The 13,983-nt window shown below is 39.6% G+C and overlaps 1 long non-coding RNA gene across 1 annotated transcript; it reads right to left on the reverse strand.

Annotated features, from left to right (window-relative positions):
* Window positions 1-6,493: 6,493 nt before the first annotated feature.
* LOC114408200 lies at window positions 6,494-12,996 on the reverse strand. Its single transcript, XR_003665852.1, has 3 exons — window positions 12,962-12,996; window positions 11,278-11,333; window positions 6,494-6,536 (listed from the first exon to the last, which is right to left on the reverse strand). It is a non-coding gene; the product is annotated as an uncharacterized LOC114408200 (long non-coding RNA).
* Between the last annotated feature and the right edge of the window lie 987 nt (window positions 12,997-13,983).

Here is a 13,983-nt window from a genome sequence, read left to right on the forward strand (position 1 = left end):
TAGGGCATTTGGACATTTATTGGAATTCATGCCTGTAGAGCATGCAATCATTGGGGCAAGCATGAATCTTCTGATACTCCATACCCATCGGACACAATATCTTTTTCGCCTTATAGTAACTTTAAGGCAATGTGTTGTCCTCTGGAAGCAGATTGTGCACTACCTGAAGCAGTGAGGTGAAACTTTTGTCACTCCACCCATACCTGGCCTTCACATTAACCAGACTTAACACAGCAGACAACAGGGTTAAGGAATTCTTGCAGCCTGCATACAAAGGCTTCTTAGAATCACTCTACAATCCTTCATACACAGGGGCGTGTGCTTGCTGGAAAGACTCCTGTCCAAGGTCACGAATTATGTCCTCTAACCGATCTCCCATTTCTACATCAAACGGTTCAGATTGGGACCCACTCTGCATGTCTGTCACTTCACCATGCCATATCCACGTTGTGTAATTCTTCTTAATCCCATCACACAATAGATGGTCCCGTATGTCATCGAGTAATTATCGTCTTCCATTCAAACAGTTGATGCAAGGACAATAATATTTTCCTTCTTCATTCGGTCGACCTCTTTCTGAAGCAAATTGCAAGAACTGTTCGACGCCATCCTCATATTCTGGGCTCATGCGACTTTCATTCATCCAACTTCGATCCATCTACGCAATTCCATGCATGAAAATCTCACTTTTTTATTTATAGGTGTGGGCCTATCCCATTTAGGAAAGTTGTCTTTTATGCTAGCTTCAATCGTCAAGGTTACCATTATTTACAAAAAATTGACTAAATTTCGGCAGCATTTCGCATTGGTCTCCAAGTACACGACATGACATCGGTCAAATGAATTTCCCGATAATCAAGTATGCACTCGGAGAACAACTTGAAATGCAGTGAACCGAAACTTAATCAAATTAATGAAAATAATAATAACCTTCACGAATGAATGTAACATAAAAATACCAGTCTCCCCAAACTGTCCAAACGGACAATTCATGACTAAATACAATGGCTAATGCAAACTGTCCGCAAGAGTCATTGCATTCAGTCTCAAACGGGAATCTAAGGTTCACTCACCATGAACAACAATTGTTTATATAGCAAATTACACTGATCACATACAAGAACATACAAAAGGTCAAATTCAATTACAGACAAATATAGACATTAGCAGTTGTTTATGTAACTAATTTCAAATGTTGGGTTTGAAGGGTGCTTATGGTTTAATATTGTAGTTGGGTATATGTGTGTGTGTCCATATCATGAGGATCTGTGTGTATCATGAGGGTTGAGACAAGGAGACCCTTTGGCTCTATTACTCTTTCACTTAGTGGCTGAAGGACTGACAGGGCTAATGAGGGTCTGTGTGTGTGTGTGTGTTTCTGTGTGTGTGTGTGTATGGCTGTGTGTGTGTGTGGGTTTTTGGCTGTGTGTGTGTGTGTGTGTGTGTGTGTGTTTCTGTGTGTGTGTGTGTGTTTGTGTGTGTGTGTGTGTTTGTGTGTGTGTGTGTGTATGGCTGCGTGTGTGTGTGGGTTTCTGGCTTTGTGTGTGTGTGTGTGTTTTTGTGTGTGTGTGTGTGTGTGTGTGTGAGTGTGTGTGTGTGTGTGTGTGTGTGTGTGTGTGTTTCTGTGTCTGTGTGTGTGTGTGTGTTTATGGTTGTGTGTGTGTGTGTGTGTGTGTTTTTGTCTGTGTGTGTGTGTGGCTGTGGCTGTGTGTGTGTGTGTCTGTGTTTCTATCTGTGTGTATGTGTGTTTCTGTGTGTGTGTGTGTGTGTGGCTGTGTGTGTTTGTTTCTGTGTGTGTGTGTTTCTGTGTGTATGTGTTTCTGTGTGTGTGTGTTTCTGTGTGTATGTGTTTCTGTGTGTGTGTCTGTGTGTGTGTGTGTGTGTGTGTGTGTGTGTGTGTGTGTGTGTGTGTGTGTGTGTGTGTGTGTGTTGAAGAACCTGCCCCAAGACACAGCAGACACTTGTGCATACAGGATGTTGCTGCTACTGTCCTTTGCATACAGGACAGCAGACACTTGTGTTGAAGAACCAAGCCAATTCATATTGTTGTTGAGGTTATATGAACCAGCTCTCCACGCAATCGAGAGAATGTTGCTTCTGTCTTGTGGTCACTATGCACCGGAGATCCACTGCAATTAAAACTAGCGAAAGAACATGGTGCAGAAGCAGCACTGCAGGAGTTGTCAGAAAATGGAACTGATAGAGCTAAGATAAAAGCTGGAAGCATATTGGAACTCTTGCAGCGAATGGAAGGGGTTGATAATCTGCAGAGTTCATAGTCTCAAAGTATGGAGGCTGGAGGGCATTGGAGGAAGGCATTAGAGGAAGCCAAGACTCTATTTGGTGGAGGGACCTGCTATCAAGTCAGCACCAACAGCAGAACCAGGTAGTCAAAACGGAAAGAAATTGGAAGGTGGGAGGTGGGGAGAAGTTAAGATTTTGGGAGGACCCTTGGACACAAAATGCTATACCATTAATGGACAAATAACCAAGGTTGTACCGAATTTCTGATCAACAGAAACAAATCATTATGAATATGGGGAATAACAGCAACGGCGGATGGGAGTGGAAGCTATCTTGGAGGACGGCTCTTTTTGATAGTGAAATTCAAATGGCAGATAATTTCCTTGGAGAACTATCACAACAGCAGATTCAGCCAAATAGGGAGGATAGGTGCAGCTGGAAGCATGATCAAACTGGATACTACTCAACAAAAAGCGGATATGACTTGATATGGGAAGCACAGATGGGAGCTAATCAGAATTTCGACTTTGTGGACATTTGGAAGCTCAAAATACCAAGTAAATCACTGGTTTTTGCTTGGAGGCTAATTAGGGACAGACTTCCAACTAGGATGAATCTTAGAAGGCGGCAGGTTGTGATAATTAAATGAGGTACAGTGCCCATTTTGTGGAGATGTAGAGGAGGAGCCTGCCCATTTAGAAATATGGAGACAGACTTTGGAACACATTTTAATCAGTGGTCCTTCAACCTAAAGGAAGTGTTTAGTAAATAGGCTGTAGAGGATTCACAATCTATGTATCAATTAGCTTGTTGTAAGTGGTTCTGTTATAAAACAGCAACCAAATGCACATTTATATCTACCAATGTAATCTTAGTACCACTGGTAGTTTTCAATATATATAATATCTAATTTTGCTGAGCAAAAAAAAAGGGAATTTGCGGACAAGACAGCTGGAGAAAGGCTTTGCCCAGCCCTACAACTATTGGTCTAGTAATTTATCAACAACATTTTTTGATTAGGGTAGCAGCTTTGGGTAAGAGTCCTAAATTCTAAATATGGGGATTGGTCAGAATTCCAGCTTGGCTCTAACAAGAGGGGTCATTCCCATTGGTGGAGGGATATTAGAAAGCTATATCATCAGTCGGATCCTAATATTTTCAATCAGCATTTGACCTGGAAGGTTGGGAGTGGGGAAAGAATCAAATTTTGGACAGATAAGTGGCTAGGGACAGACTACACTCTTGAGCAGAAATATAATCAACTTTTTCGGATTAGTAGACAGCAAAGTTCCCTCATCTCTAGCATGGGTAACTTTAATAATGATAGCTGGGAGTGGGATCTCAGGTGGAGGAGGAATCTATTTGATCATGAAAATGATATAGCTGTGCAATTTATGGAGGAAATAAGCTCCATTCCTATCCAGAGGCATAGTAAGGATTCTATAGTGTGGCTAGCTGAACCCCACGGGCATTACACTACTAAATCAGCTTACAAGTTCTACACTAAACCAGTACAACAAACTCAGATCGGAAGATATATAGCATAATCTGGAAGTTGAAAATTCCCCCTCGGGTAGCAGTTTTCTGTTGGAGACTCCTTAAAAACAGACTACCTACCAAGGACAATCTCCTAAGAAGAAACATTACTATCCAGGATCAAAACTGCCCTTTGTGTGGTAATGCACAAGAGGATGTGGGCCACCTATTCTTCAACTGTAATCTGACAAAAGGTTTGTGGTGGGAATCCATGAGATGGATCTTGGTAGTAGGCCCCCTTCCAAATCACCCAAAGTGCCACTTTACTCAATTCTGTGAGGGCTTTGGGAACCCTGTATATCAGGACATAAGGGGTGGATGGTGGAGTGCCTTGACTAGTTCTATCTGGCACCATAGAAACAACTTGATTTTCCAAGGAAGACCTTTTGATCCATATAAAGTTATGGATCATGCTATATACCTAGTTTGGTCCTGGTTCAAGGCTAAAGATAAAGATTTCAATATTAGCTTATGTCATACCCTAATTTCGTCCGGGGACCTTTGCTTGGTGGCATGCAACTTGTGTTTGGTCATTTTGAGGTGCTTGGCACCCATCATTAGGCAATTTGTGAAATTCCGTGACGTGCCGGAAATCAAAAGAAAATATTGATGCACAATCTGTAAGGTTCCATGACACACCGGAAATCAAAAGGAAGCATCGTTGCACAAATAGTGAGGTTCCGTAATATTCCGTAAGTCAAAAAAGGGGATGATTATGTAATCTGCAAGGTTCCGTAACATTACCGAAAGAAAACAAGTATCGTTACGAAATTCGTAAGTTTTCGTAACTTTACGAAAAAAAGAATCACCAAAAAAAGGCAGGGGGTGTATTTAGTAAAAATGGGGGTGCAAATAGCAACCAAGCCCACTTGGGCCCTCCAGAAGATTCCTCCAGAAGGCTGTTGCTTCTGGAGGAAGCAACCTTGCTCGCCTGGGCGAGCTGGGTGGCAAGCTTCTCCCCCAATTTTCTATAAATAGGGGGAGAAGTGAAATAGAAAAGGGTTCAGCTCCTTAGGTACTTTCTCTCTCTCGAAATAGCTGAGGAAAATTAGTTCCGTGAAGAAAATCCAAGCCGAGGCGCTTCCGTAACGTTTCCGTGAGTAATTACGCGAAGATTCTCGACCGTTCTTCAAGATTCATCGTTCGTTCTTCGTTTTCTTCAGTCTTCAACGGGTAAGTACCTCAAACCAAGCTTTTCAATTCATTCTATGTACCCGTGGTGGTCCACATTTTGTTTCATGTATTTTTATTCTCGTTTTCATTTACTTTTTGTACCCCCTTTTGACGTGCTTAAGCCATTTATTTATGTCATTTCTCGCTTAATCTAAAAATAAAATAAATTTCCACCGATCGTTTGAATTGTATCATCCGTTAATTTCGGTTAAAATAAATTCCGACCGTTCGGTCCTGTCGTAACCACGTTGGAAATAAAAAAGGAGGTAAAATAATAATTTAATAATAAAAAATACCTTTTAGTAAAATAAAGCGAAAAATCAATCGGACGTTTTCTCTTTGGGATTTTTCATTCTTAATTGAATTGACTAATAACTAAAGTGAAACTAAGGCTAAAATCGACTCGCCTAGTCAAGCTCGTCCACAAAAATAGGATTTTGAAAGTTTATCATTTCTGTTTCTTACTAAGTAAAATGGATCATTTTCAAGGTCCAACGCCTTAAAATGATCACCTTTCAAGTAAAAAAGAATCACTTGATTCACGCATAAGAAAGAACTACGTAGGTCTGATTTCCTCATCCCAATTGAGGAATACGTAGGAGCAAAGGGAAACACCCTTGTCGGCCACAAAAAGAGGAAAAATATAAAAAGGGTATAAAAGATATAAGAACGTAAAAGGGAACGTAAAAATCTAAGTCATGTTTGCACATTTGATTAAAGGTTGTCGTCTCTTATGACGGGCGTGTGGGGTGCTAATACCTTCCCCGTGCGTAAATACAACTCCCGAGCCTTTCACTTAAAAGTTCGTAGATCGCGTCTTTTCCGGTTATTCCGACATTTTCCTCAAATAAACGTTGGTGGCGACTCCGCGCGTATTCCTTTCATGGAACACGCATCTCGCGAGTCACGCGTCGCCCTTCCGCCGAAGGGTAGGTTGCGACAGCTTAAATAATTGGTCTTCAAATATTTCGAATTCCTTTGGATATTCTGCTGGGCTTTCTTAATTTTGTTGTATTAGGGTGGGTTATTGGTTGGAAGGCAGCACTCTGGTGCTTTGTAACTTTTATTTCTAATACCACTGGTACTAGTTTACCTATTAATAATATATATATTTTGCCTTCCAAAAAAAAAATTAGATTGGCACCTGATTCGTAGGACCTATGCTTCTGCTAGTCTGCTGGTTTCTACCTTGTATATTTAGTACCTCTGGTACTCATAGTTATTAATACAAATTATAATTTTGCTGATAAAAAAAAAGATAATACAAGAGAGAGAGAAGGGCAGTGGCAGTCACAACATATATATAGAGAAGGGCAGCAGATAAAATTACAAAAACATTCAACACTAACAATGAACAAGTTATGAGAGTTTAAATCACAGTAAATACTTCAAAGATATCAGTCCAATGAAACAAAGGTCATGTAGACAGGCATAGCATAAGTTACAAATATACCAGTAATGCATACAACAACAATTTCAAATTACTTTTTGAATCAAAGATATAAATACATGACTTTGAGGCTTCAAAGATATAATCAAAGCGCTTCCGCAGCAACGCCAATTAGCAGTAGTAAATGATAGCCCTAAAAAAAACCATACAGAAATTAGCCACAGTGTATTTAAAGCCTTTTATCAACAATATGACTCTCACTTCATGGTGATAAATTGACTCTCAAAAGACATTATACTGAGAGTGTATTTAAAACCTTTTTCAGTCATTCTATCAAACAGCTCATTGACAATTTTTTAAGAATACATATCATATGAATCTAAATGACAGACCTCTATCCCAAGTGGAAGTCACTCTTAAGAAATCTCTTCAAGTTCAATTGTGGGAGGCAGCTTATGCATATGAATCTATGTTGAGACAAAAGGCTAGAATTAAATGGCTAAAAGAACGGGACAGCAACTCTACTTATTTTCACAGATTGATCAATCATAGAAGAAGAAAAAATGCTATTCCAGGTATTTTCATGGATGGTGTGTGGATTCAAGATAAATTACTCTAAAAGCCACTTTGGTTGTTTGGGTAAATCAGCAAGTTGGTGTAGGGAAGCTGCCCAATTCCTTAATTGCAGTACTTTGGAATTTCCTTTTACTTATCTTGGAATTCCAGTTGGGGTGTCCTCTAAGAGTTGGATCGTGTGGCAGCCTATTGTAAGGAAGTTTGAAGTCAAACTTGCAAAATGGAAGCAAAGAACTCTATCAATGGGGGGGCAGAATCACTCTTATTAATTCTGTCCTCTCAGCCTTACCTATCTACCTTCTATCCTTCTTTAGGATCCCCAAAAAAGTGGTGCAAAAAATTGTCTCCATCTAGAGAAATTTTCTGTGGGGAAGTCACCAAGAGGCCAGCAAGATTCCTTGGGTGAAGTGGGACAAAGTTTGTCTTCCTAAGAACAAAGAGGGTCTAGGGATTAAAGACTTATCTTTATTTAATGCGCAGGACAGACCCTTGGGGGGTGATTAAAGACTTATCTTTTGAAGCAGTAGTTGCATCAAATTGATATTTCAGCCCAGGACAGACCCTTGGGGGATGATGAAGTGCAGACCATGAAGTCCATTCAGCAGGAATTGTGGGAGATTTCTTTTGCTCATGAATCAATCTTGAGACAAAAATCAAGGATCAGATGGCTCAGGGAAGGTGATAATAGCACGGCCTTTTTCCATAAATCTATCAACTTCAGAAGACACTACAATGCAATTCAAGGTATGTTCATTGAAGGCACATGGGTTCAGAACCCAAAATTGATTAAGGATCAAGCTGTAAGCTTCTTTTCTGCCAGATTCTTGAGGGAGGAGTTGATTGCCCCATTTTCAGATCTTGATCTTAGGGAGGCTGTGTGGAGTTGCAGTGGAGATAAATGTCCTGGGCCGGATGGCTTCAATTTTAACTTCATCAAAGAGTTTTGGGAGATTTTCAAACTAGATTTCAGGAGGTTTGTAGATGAGTTTCATGTCAATGGAAGATTTCCTAAGGGTAGTAATGCATCCTTCTTGGCTTTAATTCCTAAAATCAATCACCCATAGTCTTTTGATGACTATAGGCCCATCTCCCTCATTGGCTGTATGTATAAGATCATTGCTAAATTACTGGCCAATAGGTTAAGAAAATTATTGCCTGGACTCATTGATGAGAGACAAACAGCTTTCATAAAGGATAGACACATCCTTCATGGAACTTTGATTCTCAATGAAGCAATAGAGGAAGCTAAAAGAAGTAAGAAACCAGCTTTGGTGTTTAAGGTGGACTTTGCAAAGGCTTATGACTCTGTTTCATGGAACTTTCTGGATTATATGATGGTCAGAATGGGGTTCTGTCCTATATGGAGGAAATGGATCAATGCTTGCAATCAATCAGCTTCTATATCCATTCTCATAAATGGCAGCCCCTCAAATGAATTTGCCCCCACTAGAGGTTTGAGGCAAGGGGACCCCTTAGCCCCTTTCCTTTTCAATATTGTGGCCGAAGGCTTGACTGGCATGATGAGGACAGCTCTATCCAAAGGTCTGTACAGCAGTTATTTAGTAAGAAAGCAGAAGGTGCCAGTAAACATTCTGCAATATGCAGATGATACTGTCTTTGTGGGAGAAGCTTCATGGGATAATGTGTTTGTCATGAAGGCAATGCTTAGAGGCTTTGAAATGGCATCTAGGTTGAAGATTAATTTTTCCAAGAGCAGTGTGGGGATTTTTGGTGCTGATACCAATTGGGTTCTTGATGCAGCTCACTTTCTCAAGTGCAGGCAGATGGAGATTCCCTTTCAGTTCTTGGGGATTCCTCTAGGGGCTAAGTCTTCTAGCTGCTTGGTGTGGGAACCTTTCATTAAAAAATTTGAATCAAAGTTGTCTAAGTGGAAGCAGAGAGCTCTATCAATGGCAGCGAAGGTCACATTGATAAATTCAGTGTTAACTGCTCTACCAATTTTTTTACTGTCTTTTTTTAGAATTCCTCAAAAAGTAGCTCATAAAGTGAGATCCTTACAAAGGAATTTTCTGTGGGGGGCTATCAAGACCTCACCAAAATCGCCTGGGTGAAATGGAAAGATATCTGCCTTCCAAAGGAGTTGGGGGGTCTTGGGATTAAGGATATCTCTAGTTTTAATGCTGCCTTGTTGGGTAGATGGTTATGGGCTTTAGCCTCTACTCAAGATCAGTTGTGGGCTAGAATTCTTATCTCAAAATATGGTGGTTGGGCAGATCTTAACAATGGCAGTGATACACCTTGGCACTCTCATTGGTGGAAGGATATTCGAAAAGTAAGTAAGCAACCTGAATTTAGCCCTATTCATCAGCATCTGGTTTGGAAGGTAGAGGATGGAAGCATAGTCAAATTCTGGAAGGATAAATGGCTTGGGGTTGATTCAAACCTTGAGCAGCAGTTTAATCAGCTATTTCTCATCAGTAAACAACAGACCAGTTCTATCTCCAATATGGGTATCATGTCTCATGGTCATTGGTGCTGGGATTTAAAATGGAGAAGGAACTTATTTGATCATGAACAGGGTGCAGCTGTGGCTTTTATGGAAATCATTAGTAACGTTCACATTCAACCTCAAATGAAGGACACCTTGAGATGGACAGCTGAACCTTCGGGTTTATACTCAACTAGGTCAGCTTATAGATTGATAATCACTGCTAACAGCAATCATCCTCAGGCCAATATATACAAGACAATTTGGAGGCTTAACATCCCTTCAAGAGCTGCGATTTTCGCTTGGAGACTTATCAAAAATAGATTACCCACTAGACATAATCTCCTAAGAAGAAATGTCCCCATTCAGGAGCAGCATTGCCCCTTATGTGGATCTCATCAAGAGGAAGTTGGGCATCTATTTTTTCACTGTAAATTGACTAATGGTCTTTGGTGGGAATCAATGAGGTGGAAGCGAGTGGTTGGACCCCTAGCAGCTTCTCCAACAGCTCATTACACTCAATTCTGTGATGGCTTTGGTGCTGGGAAGAATCAAAACAGATGGCACAGATGGTGGATTGCTTTAACAAGCTCAATATGGAAGAATAGGAATCTCCTCATATTCCAAGGCAAAAGATTTGAAACACCAAAAGTCATGGAGGATGCTTTATTCCTTTTGTGGTCATGGTTGAAGTCTAGGGACAAAATTTATGCACTTCCTTTAACTATTGGTCGTCTAATCTTGGAGACTTCTTTGCCTAAATTAGGTTCTCTTGTATCTGTGGGGGGGTTTTGTTGTTCTAATCCTGTAATGGTGGGCGGTTTTAGATGCACTGCATCTATGTAAATCACCAGTAGTACTTCTGGTGTTGTTGTGTCCTATTATGATTAATATATAAATTATCTTTTGCTTTTCAAAAAAAAAAATTAATGCGGCTTTACTTGGCAAATGGGGGTGGCAGCTGGCTAACAATCAAGACCAGCCTTGGTCTAGAATTTTAATCTCTAAGTATGGTGGGTGGAAGGAGTTGATTTGTGGTGGAAGGAGGAATTTCACTTCCCAATGGTGGCAGGATTTGAAGAGTATCTTCCAGCAGCATCACAATGAATGCTTAACTGATAATTTAAAATGGAGAGTGGGAAGGGGGTCCAGCATCAATTTCTGGAAGCATAAATGGATGGAGGACAACTGTACTCTGCAAGGAAAATATCCCCAGTTATATTTAATAAGTAAACAGCAGAATTCATCAATCAATTATATGGGAGATTTTGTGGAGGGTAGGTGGGAATGGAAGTTATCATGGAGAAGGACTTCCAAATGCACTTTAATTTTTGGTCAACCAATCTAAAGGATGTTCTTTCTTAGAGGGGATGGGTTTGTATTTTTGTGAGCTATATTCGGTCTCTCCTAATGGGATGCAGACTGTAATTGTCTTGCTTTTTAACTTTGTATCTTCAGTACACCTAGTACTGAATTTCATATATAATATATTGATTTTTGCTGTGCAAAAAAAAAAATGTGTCTTTGTAATCTGTAGTACCACTGGTACTTCTAATTATCAATATAAATTATCTTTGCAGTTCAAAAAAAATATTAAACAGAACAGTACCACAAGTACTGAAAATAAAAGATACAAGACACAAAAGTGCCACCTTCCAAAAAGCAAAACAAACCCAACAATAACCCAGCACAAGGACCCCAATACATATAATCAGAAATTTATCCAAAGGCCATCATAAGCACCTTTTGAGGTTCAAAAGGAATGCCATGAAACAGCAAGGAATTCCTAAGCAATCACCAGACATTTCTATTTCTATTTTTTACACATTTAAAACTCAAACATATAAAATAAAAACTATATAACAAATTAACAAAGATAAAGACAAAAAAAAAGGAAATATAAACTCACCTCAGTTGGTGCTGCTGCCCATCATTTCACTCTCACAACAAATAGGAATCATGTACCTGCATGGAAGAAATAATCACACAACACACAATGATCAGAATAAGCAAATGCATATAATTAAGCATGATACAATATCAATATTCATGGAAGTAACAATGACTTGTCAAAAATTTGGATGAAATTCAATATGTAAATCAAAGCTTTGTCCCTGAAACCCTCTGTGTAAATCAAAGCTTTGTCCCTGAGACTGATAAGGTTGCTAGTGAACATACAGCAGATTTAACAGCTATGTTGGGAAAGGACAATATTGACTCATGAATATTTTATCCTTTAACTCTAGAGGGTTGGGTAGTGGTGTCAAGTGGTCAGCCATCAGAAAAATGACCTTGACCAACAATCTTGATGTTCTATGTATCCAAGAAACAAAAATCGAAGCCATTGATAGGAGGATATGTCAGTATTTATGGGCTGACTATAATGTTGCCTCGGAATGTGCCCCTTCAATTAATCCCACTCTATTTTTAATAAGCAATCAGCAGACCTCCTCAATTAATTCTATGGGGAATTGTGGAAGAGAGATGGGAATGGAAGCTAACATGGAGAAGGAACTTTTTTTACCATGAAATTGACATGGTAGCTGATTTTATAGTTGACATCGAGTCAGGCAACATCAATCACTCCAGCAAGGATTTCCTTTGTTGGAAGTCTGATCCTAATGGCCTATATTCCACAAAGTCTGCTTACAAAGTGCTGCAGGGGGGTCATGCTAGTGCTATTGAGGACAGGGTTCTTAACATCATGTGGAGTCTAAAAATTCCCCCAAGAGCTAGTGCTTTTTCATGGAGATTATTCAAGAACAGGCTCCCTACTAGGGCATACATATAGTTGCCCCTTATGTGACCTTGAAGAAGAATCTGTCAATCATCTTTTTTTCAACTGCTCCAAGACTAGGAGTCTCTGGTGGGAGCCTATGAGATGGGTTAATAGAGTGGGTCCCTTCCCCACTGACCCAAAGAATCATTTTCTGCAATTCTCTCAGTGGAATAGGCCAACCTACACAGTCAAGAGATGGGAATTTCTCTGGATAGCTTTGTCAGTGTCCATTTGGCATCACAGAAATGGCATGATTTTCAATAATCAGCCTTTTAATCCAGAAAAGGTCATGGATGAGGCTCTATTCCACACCTGGTCCTGGCTCAAGTGTGTGGAGAAGGGTTTCCAATCGCATTTTAATTTCTGGTCAACTAATCTGAAGGAGGCTTTTTCTTAAAGAGGTTGGGTTTGCTTTGTATGTTGTCCTATCTACCGTTTCTCCCTAGTGGGGTTTAGGCTCTTTTTGCCTTGTATTCCTATCTTATTTTCAGTACACCTAGTACTGATCTTTATATATAATATATTGATTTTTTTTGTGCAAAAAAAAAAACAGCTTTGTCCCTGAAACCCTCTATGTAAATTTGACAGCCTCATGTCTCCCTTCCTGAAAACCCACTAAAAACTGCCTAACCCCCCTGCTGTTACTCCATAATTTATTCTACAATAACTGCTTAAGGCAGTTACATATGGTCTTAAATCACTACACATTCAGTTACGATTAACCCTTGGTGCCTAACTAGGGTTTCGAAACATCACAACAGAGACAGACCATTGAACAATGGATTTTCATCATTAACATACAACAGAGACATACCTTCGATGGAAGCGCAGACACGAACTCCACAAACGTGAACTCAACAATGTGGTTGCAGTCACAGAAGCGCAGCCCAGTTTGCGACAAACACGAACTCAAGCAGAAGGAGAAACAACAATAAAGCCCTGGGTTAAAATGACGAACGCCTAATGTTAAAACGATGAACGCCTAATGTTAAAACGAAAGGACGTACCTCAATGGATAAGTGCCAAAGACGATCTCCATAAACACGATCTCCACAATGTGGTTGCAGTCACGGAAGCACAGGTGACTTTGACACAAGGAGAAAGAAGAAGAACGATATGGTTCAAGCACAAGGAGAAAGAAAAAGAACGATAGGGTTCAAGCGCAAGGAGAAAGAAGAAGAATGATAGGGTTCAAGCGCGCGGGTTGTGCAATTTCAGAACTTTAATATATAATGATAACAACATCAGTTTTTTAAAAATAACCGATGTTATCATAAACTACGTAACATCGGTTATAATAAAACCGATGTTAACATTGACTCGATAACATCGGTTTTTACAAAACCGATGTTAACAAAGGCATACTAACATCGGTTTTTCTTTACAAAAATGCCACCGCGCTTTCGTTAACATCGGTTTTAGCTATAACCGATGTTAATTGGGCGATGTTGAAAGCTTTTTTTTTAGTAGTGACTATATTGTATATTTATTATGATTTAAAATAAATCAAAAATTAGTTTCTAAATGATTTTAAGAATAAAATGCATTTGGTCACTAATATCAAATAGTATTCTATCGAATCATTTTCGGTCGCTATCATCATAACATAGCCACTAAATCGTATTCGGTTGCTACAATTTTGTATGTACAGATATACAACGGCTGACATAGCGAATGAATTTTTTAGTGGGTTTCTCTCAGTCTCTAATTCGGTTGTTGCTGCAAGTTAGCTAGCAAGATTAAATTCAGTCACAATCAGAGACAGAAGATATTTGGTCGCTATTTTGGGGCCTAATATCGACCGATTGCTTTCGATTGCTAAATTGCATTTTTCTA

This window comes from Glycine soja, chromosome 4, assembly GCF_004193775.1.
Source record: "Glycine soja cultivar W05 chromosome 4, ASM419377v2, whole genome shotgun sequence".
In the NCBI taxonomy this organism is placed as follows: domain Eukaryota; kingdom Viridiplantae; phylum Streptophyta; class Magnoliopsida; order Fabales; family Fabaceae; genus Glycine; species Glycine soja.